This window comes from Pongo abelii, chromosome 14 (genome assembly GCF_028885655.2).
Source record: "Pongo abelii isolate AG06213 chromosome 14, NHGRI_mPonAbe1-v2.0_pri, whole genome shotgun sequence".
NCBI classification, from domain to species: Eukaryota; Metazoa; Chordata; class Mammalia; order Primates; family Hominidae; genus Pongo; species Pongo abelii.
The window spans coordinates 27,398,380-27,417,372 of NC_071999.2; the positions used below are offsets into that span (position 1 = coordinate 27,398,380).

At 41.2% G+C, this 18,993-nt stretch overlaps 1 protein-coding gene across 1 annotated transcript in view; it reads left to right on the forward strand.

Moving 5' to 3' along the window:
• The window catches only part of LOC100453345 (phospholipid-transporting ATPase IB), a 534,685-nt gene that overhangs the window by 440,410 nt on the left and 75,282 nt on the right, over positions 1 to 18,993 (forward strand). The gene's annotated exons all lie outside the window — the stretch shown is intronic.

Sequence of the window (18,993 nt, forward strand, 5' to 3'; positions counted from 1 at the left end):
ACTGCTCATGTAGTTCCATTTCTTCACACCTTCTCATATGTGTTTCTATTGAATTGCTTTCAAAAAGATGATTTTCTAAAAGATATGTACTGTATAAGGATATGGGATTTGAAGAGCTACTTTTCTTTTTAAACTTTAGTGTGTTTTCAAGTTGTATTTTTGCTTAATTTCTATTAATTCCTTTAATTTTGTTATCCATTTGTGCATGCTTAAGACTGGGAGAAAAAAAATAGAGGCCTTTGTTTTTCTCTAAATTCTTTTGTTTTAATGGAAGGTAAAGTTTTTTTTTTTTTTGGAGATGGAGTCTTGCTCTGTCCCCCAGGCTGGAGTGCAGTGGTATGATCTTGGCTAACTGCACCCTCCGCCTCCTGGGTTCAAGTGATTCTCCTGCTTCAGCCTCCCAGATAGCTGGGATTACAGGCGCCTGCCCAGCTAATTTTTGTATTTTTAGTAGAGACGGGGCTTTGCCATGTTGGCCAGGCTGGTCTCAAACTACTGACCTCAGGCGATCCACCTGCCTCAGCCTCCCAAAATGCTGGAATTACAGGCATGAACCACCATGCCCAGCTGGAAGGTAAAGATTTTTAAGAGCACTGATAATGGAGCTTTACTACCTGTTCTGTAATCAAGACTGAAAGCTGACCCAGACTGATTGTATTATTAGTCAGAGGGATTCCGAGTAGCTGCCTGCTGTGCAGTTTCATCTGTACTGTTTTGAGAGAGGCAGAGTAAGTTGGGGATGTACAGTGGGTTGGTGAGGAATAAAGTAGGCAGTTACCAACTATTGTATTTAAAGCTTTATATAAGTATATAATTGAATTAGTTGAAATACATTAAAATTCATATAATTTCTGAGTTCATGGCTTATACTGTGAGTGTAAGTTTCCGCATGCACTGGATAGGGTCTAAAAAATTAAAATGTGGTCCTTGATGTTCTTTAAAATGGCCTTTGAGTATTTGGTTCGCCTTGACTCTGTGTCTAAATAGGAATTACTAATGGTTATCAGTGACTTGTAGTTCATTAAAAAATTGATTATAGGCCAGATGCAGTGGCTAACACCTATAATCCCAGCACTTTGGGAGGCCAAGGTGGGTGGATCACTTGAGGCCAGGAGTTTGAGACCAGCCTGGCCAACATGGCAAAACCCCATCTCTACCAAAAATACAAAAATTAGCCAGGCGTGGTGGTGCTTGCCTGTAGTCCCAGCTACTCGAGAGACTGAGGCACAAGAATCGCTTGAGTCCAGGAGGCAGAGATTGCAATGAGCCCAAATCACACCACTGCACTCTAGCCTGGGTGACAGAGCAAGACTCCGTCTCAAAAAAAAAATTGATTGTAAAGCTTCTTAGCATTATGGTTTAAGGATTTTAGAAAACGTCAAGCCATGTTATTTTAGCACTTTAATGTTACCAAACTCAAGTTTTATGACAATATTGATTTTTAAAAATAAGGCCTTTTATCTTGGCCATGAATGTTTGCTAAAAGTTAGTGAAGCTATTCAAAGGAATATTTTTATAAAAGGATAAATAATTTGTTTTTTAATATAATTTTTCTGGAGAAAAGGTTAATGGTTTTGTTAGAGTCAGGGGCATGGAGAGTTTATCCCAGTTCCTTTGCCCCTAAATTGAGCTTTTGGAAAAGAAGGGACCACATGGGATAGATGAGGCTCAGACTAGTCTGCTGACTCAAGGCTGTCTGACTTACCTTGTTGTACCCCTTGGCAGGCCTGTCCTCTCTGGAACAGAGTTCTCTCCCCTACTTTCCTCAACCCTAAGCCAGTTTTGGTTTGAAACCCTCTGGATTATAGCAGTTGCTCTGCGCTTGCCTTTCTGGGCAGCTGGCGTTTGACTAGGAGTGGGAGTTTGAAGCAGAGGAAGGGAGGGCAGTGAGGGGCGGCATGCTATCATTCAGGACAGGAATTCTATGGGCCAAGGTTACTGGAATGGAATTGACGTGACTGAAGAAAGAGGGTGGGTCTGGGGAAATGCCTAGAAAGCAGGAGTGAGGTCCCCTCTGGGGTCCACTGTGGCCTTAGCACCCCCAGGGGAATGCACTACATGAGAACTCCAAATTCTGGCCAATTCGTTGAATTTTTGGGAGGGACTGTGCTATGTATATAGATGTCTCACCAAACCTTGTTCTTGTTCTTGACACTGAAAATACCACCAGTGTTTGATCTGAAGTCTGTGGTAGGTTTATTAAGTCTTTCATTATTGAAGTCAATGAATTCAGATTACCATCATGATGGAGAATTATGAAGTAGTCTTTTTCTACTAGGGATTGATTTTCTAGGACCTTAACAATGAGGATAATAACTTCCTTCATCTTCTAGAAATGAATAGTAATTAATGGGATTCAATGTTTATATACATATGTAAGATTATGTATGTGTCCACCTAACAAGATCTCCTTTTCCTGAAGTGTACAATCTTATCTCCTTTCAAATGTTTTAAAGGTTTTAGTGCATAATTCAGCCATCTAAAGTATACAATTCAGTGATTTTTAATATATTCATAGAGTTGTGCAACTATTATCACAGTCAATTTTGGAACATTTTCATCGCCTCCAAAAGAAATATTATACTCTAGCTATCATCTCCCATCCCTTCCTCCCCCCACCCCTAAGGAACCACAAATTTACTTTGTATTTCTGTAGATTTCCCTGGACATTTTGTATAAATAGCCTCATATCCTTTTAAGTTAAATATTAAATACTTACAAAAGCTCACTATTTAGAGGAAACTGGTGGTGAATTTTTAATTTTATATATCTAAATTTTCAAAAATGTTTAAAGTTATAATGTTTTTTTCCCCCAGAAAAATCTTGAAATAATGTGCTGATCAAAGGAATGAGCAATACTTATGTCATCACTATCAGACATATGTAATCTTTCTATGTGATTATCAGCATACCATTTGAAATAGTGAATTTCAAAGCCATAAGGCAGTTTTCTTCAATATTTGAAATGAGATCTTCAAAGCTAGTTAGGAATGTTTACAGTTACTCAGTTTTGAATGACTCATTCATTTCAGGTGGGCATTTTAGCTAGCAAAAACTTCATTACAGTGATAACTCGAGCTTTGTCAAGTTACTGCATTTCTTCAGGTTGGTTTGCCTTAAAGGAAAATTACTTCATATAAATTTTTGATAAATTTTTGTTGGCTTTGCCAAGGTAAATTTTAAATAGAATATTACCTTTACAGGGCCGGGCGCGGTGGCTCACGCCTGTAATCCCAGCACTTTGGGAGGCCGAGGTGGGCAGATCACGAGGTCAGGAGATCGAGACTGTCCTGGCTAACACGGTGAAACCCCGTCTCTACTAAAAATACAAAAAATTAGCTGGGCGTGGTGGTGGGCGCCTGTAGTCCCAGCTACTCAGGACGCTGAGGCAGGAGAATGGCGTGAACCCGGGAGGCGGAGCTTGCAGTGAGCCGAGATCGTGCCACTGCACTCCAGCCTGGGCGACAGAGCAAGACTCTGTCTCAAAAAAAAAAAAAAAGAATATTACCTTTACAGAAAAAGGAATTGAGCACTGTATGCTAGGTTGGTACAGTATCATTGTTTATAATATTAATGCTGAGATCCTAATTTTTTTTAACCTTGTTTTTTGGTTGTTTTGTTTTAACTTATATTTTAGGTTCGGGGTGTGTGTTCAGGTTTGTTATATAGGTAAACTCATGTCATAGGGGTTTGTTGTACAGATTATTTCATCACCCAGATACTAAGCCTAGTACTCAATAGTTATCATTATTATTATTATTATTATCTGAGACATAGTCTCACTCTGTCGCCCAGCCTGGAGTGCAGTGGTGCAATCTCAGCTCACTGCAACCTCTGCCTCCTGGGTTCAAGCCTCAGCCTCCTGAGTAGCTAGGATTGCAGGCATGTGCCACCATGCCTGGCTAATTTTTGTATTTTTAGTAGAGATGGGGTTTCACCATGTTCGCCAGGCTGGTCTCAAACTCCTGACCTCAGGTGATCCACCCGCCTTGGCCTCCCAAAGTGCTGAGATTACAGGTGTGAGCCACTGTGCCCGGCCTCAGTAGTTGTTTTTTCTGCACCTCTTCCTTCTCCCACCCTCCACCCTCAAGTAGGCCTCAGTGTCTGTTGTTTCCTTCTTTGTGTTCGTGAGTTCTCATCATTTAGCTCCCTCTTGTAAGTGAGAATGTGCGGTATTTGATTTTCTGTTCCTGTTAGTTTGCTAAGGATAATGGTCTCCCCCTCATTCCATGTTCCCACAAAAGACATGATCTCATTCTTTTTTATGGCTGCATAGTATTCCATAGTGTATATGTACATTTTCTTTATCCAGTCTGTTGTTGATGGACATTTAGGTTGATTCCATGTCATTGCTATTGTGAATAGTGCTTCAGTGAGCATTCGAGTCCATATGCCTTTATGGTAGTAGGACTTATGTTCCTCTTGGTGTATACCCAGTAATAGGATTGCTGAGTTGAATGGTAGTTCGGTTATTAGCTCTTTGAAAAACTTCCAAACTGCTTTTCACCATAGTTGAACTAATTTACGCTCTCACCAACAGTGTTTAATTGTTCCCTTTTCTCTGCAACCTCACCAGCGTATGTTATATTTTGGCTTTTTAAATAGCCATGGTGGTGGTGTGAGATAGTATCTCATTGTGGTTTTAATTTGCGTTTCTCTAATGATTAGTGATAGTGAGCATTTTTTTCATATGTTTGTTGGCGGCATGTGTGTCTTCTTTAGAAAAGTGTTTGTTCATATCTTTTGTCCACTTTTTAATGTGGTTGTTAGTATTTTGTTCTTATAAATTTGTTTCAGTTCCTTATAGGTGCTGGATATTAGACCTTTGTCAGATGCATAGTTTGCATGTATTTTCTCCCATTCTGCAGGTTGTCTGTTCACTCTGTTGATAGTTTATTTTGCTGTGCAGAAGCCCTTAAGTTTAATTAGATGGGATCATAATTCTAAAAGAATATTTTTGTCTTAAAGAATAAAAAGAACAAAATAATCTTCAATAACCAATTTGTCCATGAATAGTGGGGAGAGATTATATATGTGGTACTAGATCCAATGTCATTGAGTACTGTGAGGATGAAGAATTCTCCTCTAAATGTTTTAATGCTACAGAATTTATGTAGGATCTGGTCTTAATGCACAAGCTGCTTACAATTTAGCAAACAAGCAATACCAGCATCCTAGCTAGAATCATAACTTTTTTTTTTTTGAGATGGAGTCTCACTCTATTGGCCAGGCTAGAGTGCAGTGGCGTGAACTCCACTCACTGCAAACCTCTGCCTCCTGGGTTCAAGCGATTCTCCTGCCCCTCAGACTCTCGAGTAGCTGGGATTATAGGCACCCGCCACCACGGCCAGCTAATTTTTGAATTTTTGGTAGAGAACGGGGTTTCACCACGTGGGCCAGGTGGTCTTGAACTCCTGACCTCAAGTGATCCATCTGCCCTGGCCTCCCAAAGTGCTGGGATTATAGGCATCAGCCATGACGCCTGGCAGAATCATAACTTTTTTTGGTTTATGTAAAGATCATTATCTTAAAAACCAAGGTTACATAATCTCTGATTTGAGACTGCTGTCTTTATCAAGTTTGGCAAAGGTAAAAGTATTCCTTATCAAGAGTAATTGCTGATGTTGAAAACAATCTCAAGATTTTCCTTCTGGGTGTGCTGCTTTTTGTTTAGAAGCAGATATACTTGGTTAATTTCCAAGCCAGGCACTGTATTTTCTGAACGTGAATGGCACAACAATCCTGAGTTCTTATTTTCGATGTACCAGCAGCAATTAATGCCATAGAAGAGTCTTGTAATGAGAACTGTTATCAGCTTTACACCCCTGGACAAGTCTTTTGAGGAATCCTGCAGACGAAAATATTGGAATTGGGGGAGCTTTGGCATAGTACATTCCAGGTAACCATTGAATGTGTGAGCTTTCTTGAAGAGTATTTTTAGAAACAGAAAAGCCTGTCAGCATTGGGCCAGTTTTATATTTGGTGTTTCTAAGGAAACGGCAAATGTCTAAGAGGACAGACTTTCATGGTGATTTCTTTATCAAGTTGACCCCTGTGTGGGTGGATAATGGAGCCCAGTTTGAATTTGACCAAAAAAACATCTGTGCCATTCCCCCTGTTTAAAGTAGGTAAAGGCATTTGGTTTGAGAATTTTGGTCAGTAATTTATTTCTCCTCTCTCCTCTTCCCAAATTCTGTTAACTCTTATTGTCTGCTGTGAACTTGGAAGCATTGATGATTCTTTGATTAAAAAGAATTAAGCATCAGGATTTGTGAGACAAATTAAAATTCAACCAGAATTGGAAGAGACCCAAGACGTGACAAGTAAGTACTGTGTTGGTCCCTGAATTGGATTCTGGAACAGAAAAGATACATTGGTGGAAAAACTGGTGAATCTTGAATAAAGTCTGTAATTGGATTGGTGTTGTGCCAGTATTACTTTCTTAGTTTTGAGAATTGTGCTGTGGTGATGTAAGATGCTAACATTGTGGGGAAACTGGGTGAAGGATAGATGTCAACTCTATTATTTTTGCAACTCTTCTATAAGTATACAATTTTTGGCCAAGTGTGGTGGCTCACACCTGTAATCCCAGCACTTTGGGAGGCCAAGGCAGGCAGATCACCTGAGGTCAGGAGTTCCAGACCAGCCTGGCGAACATGCTGAAACCCCATCTCTACTAAAAATACAAAAGTTAGCCAGGCGCGGTGGCGGGTGCCTGTAATCCCAGCTACTCAGGAGGCTGAGGATGGAGAATCGCTTGAACCCAGGAGGTGGAGGTTGCAATCAGCAGAGATCGCACCATTGCGCTCCAGCCTGGGTGAAGAGAGTGAAACTCCATCTCAAAAAAGAAATAAGTATACTATTTTCTCAAAATTAAACAAATCTTAAAATCAACTAGAAGTATCTGGGAATAGGAACGAAATGCTAAACTCTTGTTTTTCTGTTGAGTACTTTAGTAAATGTTTGGGTCTTTAATTGGAAACAGACATGATTTTGAAGGGAGGATGGTCAGAGGAAAAAAGGATCAATATCTTCATATGTTTGTTGTAATGAGTAGATGGGAAAACCCTTGCTCTCGGGGCATCAAAGAACATTCCCTATGCTCACAAACAGCACCAAGGGTTTGTTTGCATAATGTCTGATCTAGTTGCTTAAATTGAAAAAGTAGGTAGCTGTTTCTGCTCAGTTTAGTCATGTGAACTTCTGTGTCCTTATCCAGAAAGTTGCATCTAAGTGTTTGTTCTACTACTTATAGCTGAGTCACTCAACAGACAGCAAAAGCTTACTCAGAAATGCTAATCAGCAACCCTTTCAAGAGGAACAATGCTTAGAGAGAACAAAAGGAGAGGTCTGACCATTGTGGGGATGTAGGGATGTTTAACAAAGAAATTTCCTGAAATCCATGAGGTTGGGTTTGGTCATTCAAATGCTGACCCATTCTTTTCTCTTAAATGAAAGCCAGCTCTTCAAAACTGAAATCACAGGTTTTAAGCCTTTACTATTTTCTATTAGATGTCATTAAAAATGATTTGGGTTGAGTTTGGGATGGTGTTAGTCACTCTGATGGATTATTCTATGTATCTTCAGTCTATGTATAACGTATACCATATGAAAGGCTTTTGGAGAGTGTTGGCAGGTTTCAGCTTAGAAAAGACTTCAGCTTGAGAGTGGACCTAACTCTCATGTAAGTTCTCTGTCTATATCAGTGGTCTCCAAAACTTTTTCATTGGATGTCCCATTTGTAACACTTTTTTTTTTTTTTCTTTTTGGAGTCTTGCTGTGTCGCCAGGCTGGAGTGTAGTGGCGTGATCTCGGCTCACTGCAACCTCTGCCTCCTGGGTTCAAGTGATTCCCCTGCCTCAGCCTCCCAAGTAGCTGGGACTACAGGCACGTGCCACCATGCCCGGCTAATTTTTTGTATTTTAGTAGAGACAGGGTTTCACCATTTTGGCCAGGATGGTCTCGATCTCCTGACCCCATGATCTGCCCTCCTCGGCCTCCCAAAGTGCTGGGGTTACAGGCATGAGCCACCACACTCAGCCCATAAAATTTTTTAGCGTGAACCTTTGATATGTATATTTAAAACATTCGTATACATGTGCTATCATTGTTAGTTATTATCTGAAGACCCAGTATGTATTTACCAAGATTCTCCGTTAAGAGTTGTGGATGTAAGTACATATTGTTCACAGTCTTCTCTATTATTTTGAATGCTTTTGGCCGATTTGTCAGATTTGATTAAATTACCCTAATGTTTAACCTAGTAAAATGGTTTTAAAGAGCTTTTACTAGGAATGTGTCAATTCTGCTGCTTTTTATTCTCTTGTAATTGCATTATTAATAAGTATAATTTCCAATTTGTGGTTTTGTTGTATGATTCTTAAGCCATTTTTTTCTTTTGGGAGGGTTAATTTAGTTTAAATTAGATAAAGTGATCCATGACTCCACCTAGCTGGGACCTGGAAATTGAAATGTGTAGTAGTAAGGAGAGAGACAGACAGGGAGGGTACCACTGTTATCCCTGTATTAGCTCAGGCTGCCATAGCAAAATACGTAGACCAGTGGGCATAAGCAGGTGTTCATCTTCTCATAGTTCTAGAGGCTGGAAGTCCAAGATCGGGGTGCCAGCATGATCCGGTTCTGGTGTGGGCTCTCCCCTGGCTTGCAGATAGCTGTCTTCTTGCTATGTCCTCCCAGAACAGAGAGAGTGAGCAAGAGCAAGAGCAAGAGCGAGAGTGAGGGAGTGACAGAGTGAGAGCTCTCTGTCTCTAATAAGGGCACTAATCCCATCTTGAGGGTCCCACCCTCATGACCTCATCTGATCCTAATTATCTGCAAAAGGGCCCAACAGTGGCATCCCATCACATTGGGGGTTAGGGCTTCAACATATGAATTTTAGGAAGGACACAGTTCAGTCCATAGCACCACCCACCCTTCCCATTTAAGGAGGTTCCTCTCCAGCCACATTACGTAGAATTATGTTGGGACACCAGTGTCAGTGCATTTAATAAATGTTTCTGAAAGCTTATTTTTTGGAGGTATATATAAATATAAGCTCTGATAGTGTCTTCCCAAACCCCACTTGGGAGCTACCTGCTTTAAATTCAGTTGATTAGGGCCCGCCTTAGAGGAAAGCCATCTGGTCAGACCCAGTCTGACTTTTACTTTAGGCCCTAGGAACTCTGAGACTGATCGTGATCAGTACTATTCATAATCGTATATTTGGTATATGTGAGGTAAGCATTGCAGTCCCTCTCTGTCAAGAATTGGGGGTGCGTGGTTAGTGGCAGCACTGCAGGAAAAGTAGAAGGATGGGGCAAAGCTGCTGGTAGAGACCAATAAGCTGGGCCTGAAAGATGAGTAGGAGTCAGCCTGGAAACTTGGGTGAGGCTTGGTGGGGAGGGCAGGCCAGACATGGGGAACCCCATGTGCAGAGGTGCAGAAGAGTGTAATGGCCAGGTGTGTGTCTTTCCAGAAAAGATGTGGAAGAAGAAAGTGATGTGGTTTGGCTCTGGGTCCCTACCCAAATCTCATCTTGAATTGTAGCTCCCATAATTCCCATGTGTTGTGGGAGGGACCTGGTGGGAGATGATTGGTTTCCCCCATACTGTTCTTGTGGCAGTGAATAAATCTTATGAGAGCTGATGGTTTTATCAGGGGTTCCAGTTTTGCATCTTCCTCATTCTCTCTTTGCCTGCTGCCGTCCGTGTAAGATGGGACTTGCTCCTCCTTGCCTTCCACCATGATTGTGAGGCTTCCTCAGCCATGTGGAACTGTAATCCAATTAAATCTCTTTCTTTTGTAAATTGCCCAGTCTGGGGTATGTCTTTATCAGCAGCGTGAAAACGGACTAATACAGAAGGGGGATGATGGACAAAGTGCTGTGAAAGGCCAGGCTACTGGAGACGGGCTGCTGTAGTCGGGAAAAGCTTTTATGGGCCAAGTGACAAAGGCATAGTACTTGGGTTTGATGTGCACAGCCACCTGCTCTGCATTTAGAATAAGCACATGAGGCTGCCGTCATTGCCCAGGAAGAGGTGCAGGGCTATACTGCTGCAGGAGAAGAGAAGCACTTGGGATGGTTAGCAGTGGAGCTGTAAGTGGACAGAGCACTAGGCAAGTGTGATTTCCAGGTTCCAGTGTTAGTGACGGAGAAGGTGTTGATGCTATTTCTTGAGTTTTGTTTTGAACTATTTTGAACTGTGGATTGGGGCAAGGTGATTGACCTCAGAATAGCAGAAAGCCCCTTTCACCCCAGTATGAGACCACCCCAGAGGAGCAGAGATACACATGTAGGGGGTGATCTCTGTTGGTTGTGTCATGATGGAGCTCCTTCCTCCAGCAAGGTGGGGGCAACACTGGCTCTCTTGGAGAGACACCAAACTTTTGACAGATCTTTCCCTACCTCTAGATCTGTTTGGTTTCAAGATACTGCAGTTAGTAAACTGGAAGTAGAATAATGTCATAGCTTATAGCATGATGAGAATTAGATGAGAACAGCTGGGCACAGTGGCTCATGCCTGTAATCCCAGCACTTTGGGAGGCCAAGGCAGGAAGATTGTTTGAGGCCAGGAGTTTGAAACCAGCCTGGGCAACATAGTGAGACCCTATCTCTACAAGAAAAAAATAATTAGATGAGAATGTACCTGTTTAAGGCCACACTGTATAAGAGCTCACAGACTCACACAGAGTTGCTCATTGACACCAGTTATCTGGTTATTACGGATGTTGTTCTTCTTTGCCACTCATTTTGCTTTCTAATTCTTTGATAACCAAAACAATCAATTATAAGCTGTAACTTGGGGAAAAGGGAAGTGGACTTGTGTATTACTCTGCCCAAGAGTTACACATTGCCAAGGGGAGAAATGTGCAGGCTGAAGAATCACAAGGTACGTTTTGGGCATTAGGGTCTTTTGTACATATATGTTTTCTAGCCTGTAACTGCTAGGGACAAGCAGGCTGGACTGCGAGCATAAGACGAGTCTAAAACGTGTTTGAGAGTGTGCATGTGTGGATTGGTGTTAAATCAAGAAACTGGCTTCTCCTTTTGGTGTCGTGAAAGAACACAGTTGCATATAAATTCACATTAAATTCACTGACACCTCCTCCTGCAAACAAACACCAAGATTCTTTACCATAGAATGGTTAAAACGTTAAACTTGGTCCACATGTGTGACTAGAGTTGTACTGAATTGTGACTATAAAGTCTGCATCTGTATCTTTCTACCCTCCCTCCTTTTTTCCCTTCCATCTTGTTTGAGACCATCAACTTTTTGGCTCTGTGGGGCTCTGCTTTGAATATCTCTGAGGAACTTGGCACTGTGCATAATATGGAAACTGAATACTTAACTGTAGATTCAATGATATAAAGGAATATTTCTTATTTATTTATTTTTAAAAATTTTTTCTTTTTTTGAGACAGAGTCTCGCCGTTGCCCAGGCTGGAGTGCAGTGGCGTGATCTTGGCTTACTGCAACCTCGCACTCCCAGGTTCAGGTGATTCTCCTGCCTCAGCTTCCTGTGTAGCTGGGACTACAGGCACCCACCAGCAGGCCTGGCTAATTTTTTGTGTGTTTTTAGTAGAGATGGGATTTCGCTATGTTGGCCAGGCTAGTCTCGAACTCCTGACCTCAAGTGATCCGCTTGCCTCAGCCTCCCAAAGTGTTGGGATTACAGGCATGAGCCACTGCACCCGGCAGGAATATTCTTTAAATTATTGAATAAAAAATATGACTCTTTTGTTTTTATTCCAGTGAAAGGTGGAAGTTCTGAAAGTATTGCTGTCTAGCATATGAAACATGTTACCAAGCTCTGATAGTTTAAAAATAGAGCTCTTTATTTTAAAACAGTAAGGCCATTTGCTGAATAGTGTCACAATTATTTCTCTAATACTCAGCTTTGTTAAAACTGCCTCATAGTCATTTTTTACTGTTACCTTTACAAATTAGAATGCATTAACCGTTCTAACATCGATGTACCAGAGTAAATTGAATAATTTCACATAATGACGATGCCTTGGTAAGGCAGAAACGTGAACTTCTCTCAGTATCACTGTTTTGACTGTCAGCTGTCATGCAGTTTCAACACTACACCTATTTCAACAAAGTTTTGTTCACTGTATAAGATTAGACATAGCAGAGGAAGTAATTTTAAGTACAGGATAGTGCATGTGTGTGTGTGTGTGTTGGGGAGGTACCACCATTATTCTCTGTACATGGGTTAGTCATATTTGTAAGCCAAACATTGTGGACATTGGAAAGTCAAAAAACTCCAAGACAGAAAATAACATAAGGGAAGATTTCTTTTCGTACTTTTACCAGCCTCCTTCCACTGCTTGTCTAAATGTGTACACACATAGGCGCATGCCATATATTTTAACGCTTATAATTCACTGGGCCTACACATGAACATCTGTCTTCCTGGGGGACACACCATTTCACCTGGAAACCATTCTAGTCCACAGTGAGCTGGTGTTGAAAGTTCTTCCTCTGAATCGAGGCTTCCTGTGAGTCCCAGACAATGGTTCTAGACTGTGGCCAACACATAAGCGGCAGTCGACCCATAACAACTGCAAACATGTTTAATCACTATAACAAAACGTTAATTCTCACATTATATTTGAGTTAGTATTGGACTGTCAGGAATTTAGTAGTTCTCTTCATGTTTAGTTTGATAGTCACAGACCCATTTATAGAGATGACTCTTCAGGGCTGTCCCAGGGAGCATATGTGGCCTCTTCATATGTTGTTGGGTCTTCTATCACATCGTTGGGAAAGAGTGAATTTTCTTATTTCACCAATTGACAACATTGCTCCTATACTCAACAAAAATTTAAATGAGGGTCGGAAAAGCTTTCAATTTTTTGCCCCTAAAATTGTACCCCCAAACTCCAATACTCCATATTAGTATGTACGAACTCTGAGGAAATGCGGAGAAAGCTGGGGACTATCTGTTACCTGCTGACAGTCTTTTCCTGTGTCTAGTTCACTTTCTGAGGTCCTTCTATGTCTAGTTTTATGGTCCCTTTGCTAGTATTTTGTATGGATGGTTGATGGGTGCAATGTGCAATGCAGTATTCCAAACATTTTTTTTTTTATCGTGTGTCATGCACTTAAGTAGACAAGAAGCTATTCTCAATTCAGTGCTGGTGTTTGCTATAGAGTTAAATACTTTTTTTATAGAAATCAACCTGTGATATTTTTAAAGATTTAGAATAGTAGATTATAAGACATTTAACTGACTTGGATTTTAAACCATAGTACTTTTTATATAAATAGTTTAAAGATATTGATTTAGCATTCTTCACAGCCAAGTATGTTTTCTTATATACCCTGAAGATAAATTGATTATGCGTCATTTTTTTGAACTATTATGTTAAGGGGCATGATGAATTTTGATATTTTGAGATACTACCATTAGAAAAAAATGAAGACGTCAGAATATGTAGCCCTTTAAAAGAAACTTATGTGCTGCTTACTGTTTGAAATACATTGAATATTTTAAAATTAGGACAGCATCAACATGGCTGCACATATACCCGTGGAATAATTGTTACAACAAATAGAGGCTGAGCGTGGTAGCTCACACCTGTAATTCCATCACTTTGGGAGGCTGAGGCAGGTGCTTCGCCTGAGCTCAGGAGTTTGAGACCAGCGGGGGGCAGCATGGTGAAACCCCATCTCTATCAAAAGTGCAAAAAATTAGCTGAGCATGGTGATGCATGCCTGTGGTCCCAGCTACTTGGGAAGCTGAGGTGGAGGATCGCTTGAGCCTGGGAGGTGGAGGTTAAAGTGAGCTGAGATTGCACCGCCGCACTCCAGCCTGTGTGATGGAGCAACACCCTGTCTCAATTAAAAATATTAATAGTAATAATATAACGAATAGAGCTGTGGTTGAGTTCTGCAGAAGTGATGAGCTAAGATGTATGATCTGCTTAGTAAGACTTGAAAGACAGTCTCTAACTAAAAAGGTGAATTGTTTTGTAAAACCTTTTTGCCAAGGTTTATGTTCTCCGTAAAATTCTCAAATACAATTTTGCGGAGTCTTTGCAGAATGATGTCAGTGGTAGTATTTACTTGTGCTTTCCAGTTCTCGTTCTTGGCATGTTTGTATTCCACAGGCTGTCATGTACCTCTCATTTCCTGTTTTGTGCATATAAAGGTAACTTGGTTGGCGAATCCATGATATATAGGTCAGGTATTTTAGTTTTAGCCTTACATTGCATAAGAAAAATCTAGGTTCATTTCGTCTGGGGCAGGCTCTGATTTCTGTTTGCAGCCAGCACTCCTGGGGATTTTGTTGAAGATGGTCCTCATTTGTCACCCTCATGCAACAATGTATAGTTCATAGGAATTTTTTGAAGATTAAATGAGTTAATATGCATGAGGCACTTTAAACAGCACCTCACTGAGTGATTTATAAATTTTGCGTTGCTGTTGTTGCATTTTAGATAGTGTGTTTGACAATAACTCTCCCATCAATTTTGGAATGTACCACTTGGGTTTTACAAAAAAAAAAACAACAGGTTTTGACTTGCATTAGTAGAGATTAAAAGGTAAGGTGCATATCGAATAGGAAGAATGCGTTTTAGGAACAAACTAGAAATGTTTTCTTTTTGCACTAACCTGATTTTGAAGATTAATTCTAGTTTGCCTGAGGTTATCATGGAGAACTTTAAATTATTAAACATGTAATGGAAAAAACTTGCAGTGTAATCTTTCTCTTTCTTTTTTATTTTTTTTGTAATAGCCTGAGTGGGAGGGTAATTAGCTATAGTATAAGGAACAAAACATAACAAGTACACGAGTCTTGGCTCTACCAGGGACCAACTGAATGACCTTAGGTCAAGTACATGATTTCGCTGAGCCTGACTTTCCTTGTTTGTTTGATGGAAACACACTTCCCTAGAAAGCATGTCGGGAAGCTAAATGAGATTTCAGATGCAAAAATGCCTAGGACACAGTACAGTGGCCGTAGACATCATATATCCCATCCTGTTTGACAGGTTGGGTAGGCTTGTTGCTCTTTTTTCTTTCTTTTTTCTCTTTTTTTGTGGTAAAATACACAACATGAAATTTATCTTCTTTATTATATTTAAGTATACGAGTCAGTAGTGTTAAGGATAGTCACACTGGTGTGCAACCAGTCTCCAGAAAGCTTTTCATCTTGCAAAACTGAAACTCTGTCCCTGTTAAACAACTCCCTGTTCTTCCTGCCCCTGCCCCTGAGAATCACCATTCTACTTTCTGTCCCTGTGTATTTGACTTCTCCAGGTCCCTCATGTAATACTCTTATTGCTCGTTGATATAGTAATTACAACTTTACCATTACAAGGAGTCTTGCCTGGGCATGGTGGCTCATGCCTGTAATCCCAGCACTCTGGGAGGCTGAGGTGGGAGGATTGCTTGAGCTCAGGAGTTTGAGACCAGGGCAACATGGCAAAACCCTTTCTTTATGAAAAATACAAAAATTAGCCAGGTGTGGTGACATGCGCCTGTAGTCCCAGCTACTTGGGAGGTGGAGGTTGCAGTGAGCCAAAATCATGCCACTGCACTCCAGCCTGGGCATCAGAGCCATACCCGTCTCAAGAAGAAAAAAACCAAAAGGAGTCTTAGTACTCTATCACACGGTCATTTTTGGTGGTGTTTTTGTCCTTTTTCTATGCTTTATCTCATGTCTTGCTGTGTACCACAGTAAGCACCACTTTTTAAAAAATAGGTATAAACGTTTAAAGGAAATTCAGATGACTCCCCCACCCCCCACCCCCCATTTTTGCTGTCTGGTTGACTTTACCATTTGCATCTTTCCCTGACAACCCTGGCTAGGTTGGGATACACCAGGACCAGGGTACAGAGTCATAGTGCCCAGGGGGATGCTTGGTGGGGTGGGTATAGATTTTAAACCAGATCTACTTTTTTGTTGAGTGGATCATTTTCATGGCACTGGTGCTGGTTCAGTCTCTCTTGTCTCCACCTGTAACAGGGTTTCCCTTTCACCTTCCTGATTGCTGGTGGTTATCGTTCTAAAACAGCCAAGGCACTGTGATTCTCCCTGTTGAGGGACCATCGCTACTTCTCTTTTGTCTCCAGTAAGATACACAAGGCCACTCTCGTTCTATTCCCGGCTTACCGCACCATCTCCCCAGGCTCCTCTTCCTGTGTCTGGCTGCAGCCTTTAATCATGGCACTTTCCCTGGAACACTGTCTCCTAACCTACTCAAGTTTGTCCTCCTGGAGGGCCCTGTTTTTCAGGCTCAGGTCGCATCTCTGTAAGCAAGCATTTTCTTCCTCATCCTGCATCTCCACCGTTTGCAGGCGGAGGCAACCCCTCTGTGCCGCAGCATTTCTCAGACTCTTTTGCTCTGGAACTTAGCATGCTGCACCACATCTATTTTTATCCATCTCTGACTCTCCTACTCTGCTGTGTCATCCTTGATGACAAAGTCTGTCTGTTTCCCCTCGCATCCTCCCCAGCACGACGCACAATTCCTGCCAATGGGAAGTGGAAAACCTTTGCTGAAGGACTGCGCTCTGCAAGCGAAGGTCAGAATTGAACAGAAAATGCGAATTGGCTTAATGTGTTGTTCTCAGATATCCCTTCACACTTAATTGCTTATTGAACAAAGTAGAACCTCCATGGTGATGTGCAGTTACTTATGCCTCGGAAATTGATGTATTGTGTAGTGTTGATATTGTACTTTCATATGTAAACTACTCCTAAAAGGGGGCTGCCGAGGTAAATGCTTTTAATGCCAATTTCTTCAGACTTGGCAGATGGATGTCTGCCCTCAAATGGAGGTACATTTGGGATTTAATGTGACAGCTGGCATCCTTAGTCATTTATGTTGGTCAAGGTTTAAAACTTGTGTGTCAGACAAATTCATTTGTAGTAGCTAGTGTATACTGTCTTGGTGCTTGGTGTTGCGGCACAGTGGTAGAAAATCGAGGGCTCTGCCTGCAAGGTTACTCCTTAGCTTTTCGGGTATATTTGAGTAAGGGAAGTGTAGTAGAACACACATGTTGAACGATCCATTTCCATGGCTAAGTTCGTGGCCCCTTTTTCCTCCCTGCTCTCTGGCTCATGTCCTTAGCCTCTTAAAGAAGAGCTACGGGAGAGAAACTCTGAGCAGCCTCCTGACCTGTTTTTCCTGAGCCATAAGGTGGGTGCTTCACTCTTCATAGGGCTGCCGCCGTATAGCTTTAATTCCCACAGCACTTTCCTTAGAAGCTCTCCTCGCAGAGCACACCACGGACGGACCAGGAGCCGGGGCTCCCACACCTGAGGCTGCAGTCCTCCAGGAGCCTCAGATGTGAGGCAGAGCCAGTCCCAGCTGGCATCTCCATGGCACAGATAAGGACACACACCAGAAAGAGTTACATAACTTGCCTGAGTTCGTACAGTCGGTGAGCATCACAGGCTGTGTGGGATGCATTGGGGAGTGATCTGCCTGAGGTGCAGGCAATAAGAAGGTCCACACAATTAAACCCACTAAAAGTCCATCTGCTTTTAATCATCCCCATGTACCAGCAGTAACATTCTCTTCCCTGCAAAAGCCTTCATTTGGACTAAATTCTAAATAATTGCCATGACTACTATTTAGTTGTTGTTGTTGTTGTTGTTTTTTTTTTTTAGAGCGGAGGTCTTACTCTGTGGGCCAGGCTGGAGTGCAGTGGTACAATCATAGTTCATTACAGCCTCAGATTCTCCCACCTCAGCCTCGCAAGTAGCTGGGAATATAGGCACATGTCACCATGCGTGACTAATTAAAAAAAAATTTAGAGACAGGGTCTTGCTGTGTTGCTGTGTTGCCCAGGCTGGTCTCAAACTCCTGCCCCTAAGTGATCCTCCCACCTCAGCCTCCCAAGTTGCTGGGATTACAGTCACAAGCCTGGCTACTTTTAAAGATTTCACATATGTATATAGCAGATATAGTGTGTATATATATAAAATATACACATATTCTTCAATGTAGCACATATTTATTTTATTTACGTTTTCTTTTTTTTTAAAGTGCTGTTGGACTTGATTTATTTCTTTTAAGTGACCATTATATTCTACATGGAAATTCATTAGGAGCACTCCCAGTTAACGCTCTGTCTCCATTGCCCACAACCAACTGAACTGTATGTGTGCATTTTGAGAGCAAGGTCCTAAGAGTTAGGACAGCTCCAGAGTTCCCTTTGGACACAGTGCTCTCCAGGAGCCCCATGGTGCTACATATTCTGGAGTTAGTTAGTTTATGTACTTATTTATGATTATTTCGTAGAGATGGGGTCTCGCTATGTTGCCCAGGCTGGTCTTGAACTCCTGGCCTCAAGTGATCCTTCCAGCAGAGACTCTCAAAGTGCCGGGATTACAAGTGTGAGTCACCATGCCCAGTGCTTGAGTTTAAATAATAGCGATGAAATAGTGACAGTACAGCGTTTATAAACACTAAGAAAGTAGAACTTGAGTGACTTCGATTCTGTCATTTTATGTGACCACGTGGGGGTTTTTACATCTAACATTTAAGACAGCAAAACAGAATATGAACTGCAGGGTATGATATTTTGTTTGGTAAGCTCACATTTTAGTTTGGTAAATTTTTCCTAGATTCTTAAAATTGAAATTCATTCATAATTATTCATTGTTTTAAAATTGAAGACCAAGTCAAGAAAAGAAAATGTGACATTAGTGGTATGATTTAGTAGATGTTTATACCTTTGACAGAGCATTGGTTTTGTTAAATTTCACTTATTAGTTACTTGCCAATTAATGACATAAATATTGTATCAGTCTGTAACCAAAGGATCAAAATTCAAGTTGTTACATAGATAGATATGAAAACCATTGAATAAATACTTGTGCTTTTTTCTCTTTTTTTTGGACTATAAAAATTTTTATTATTTTATTTACTGGCATGATTAGATGCAGTTTTATTTTTTTGTTTTTGAGACGGAGTCTCACTCTGTTTTCCAGGCTGGAGTGCCGTAGTGTGATTTCGGCTCACTGCAA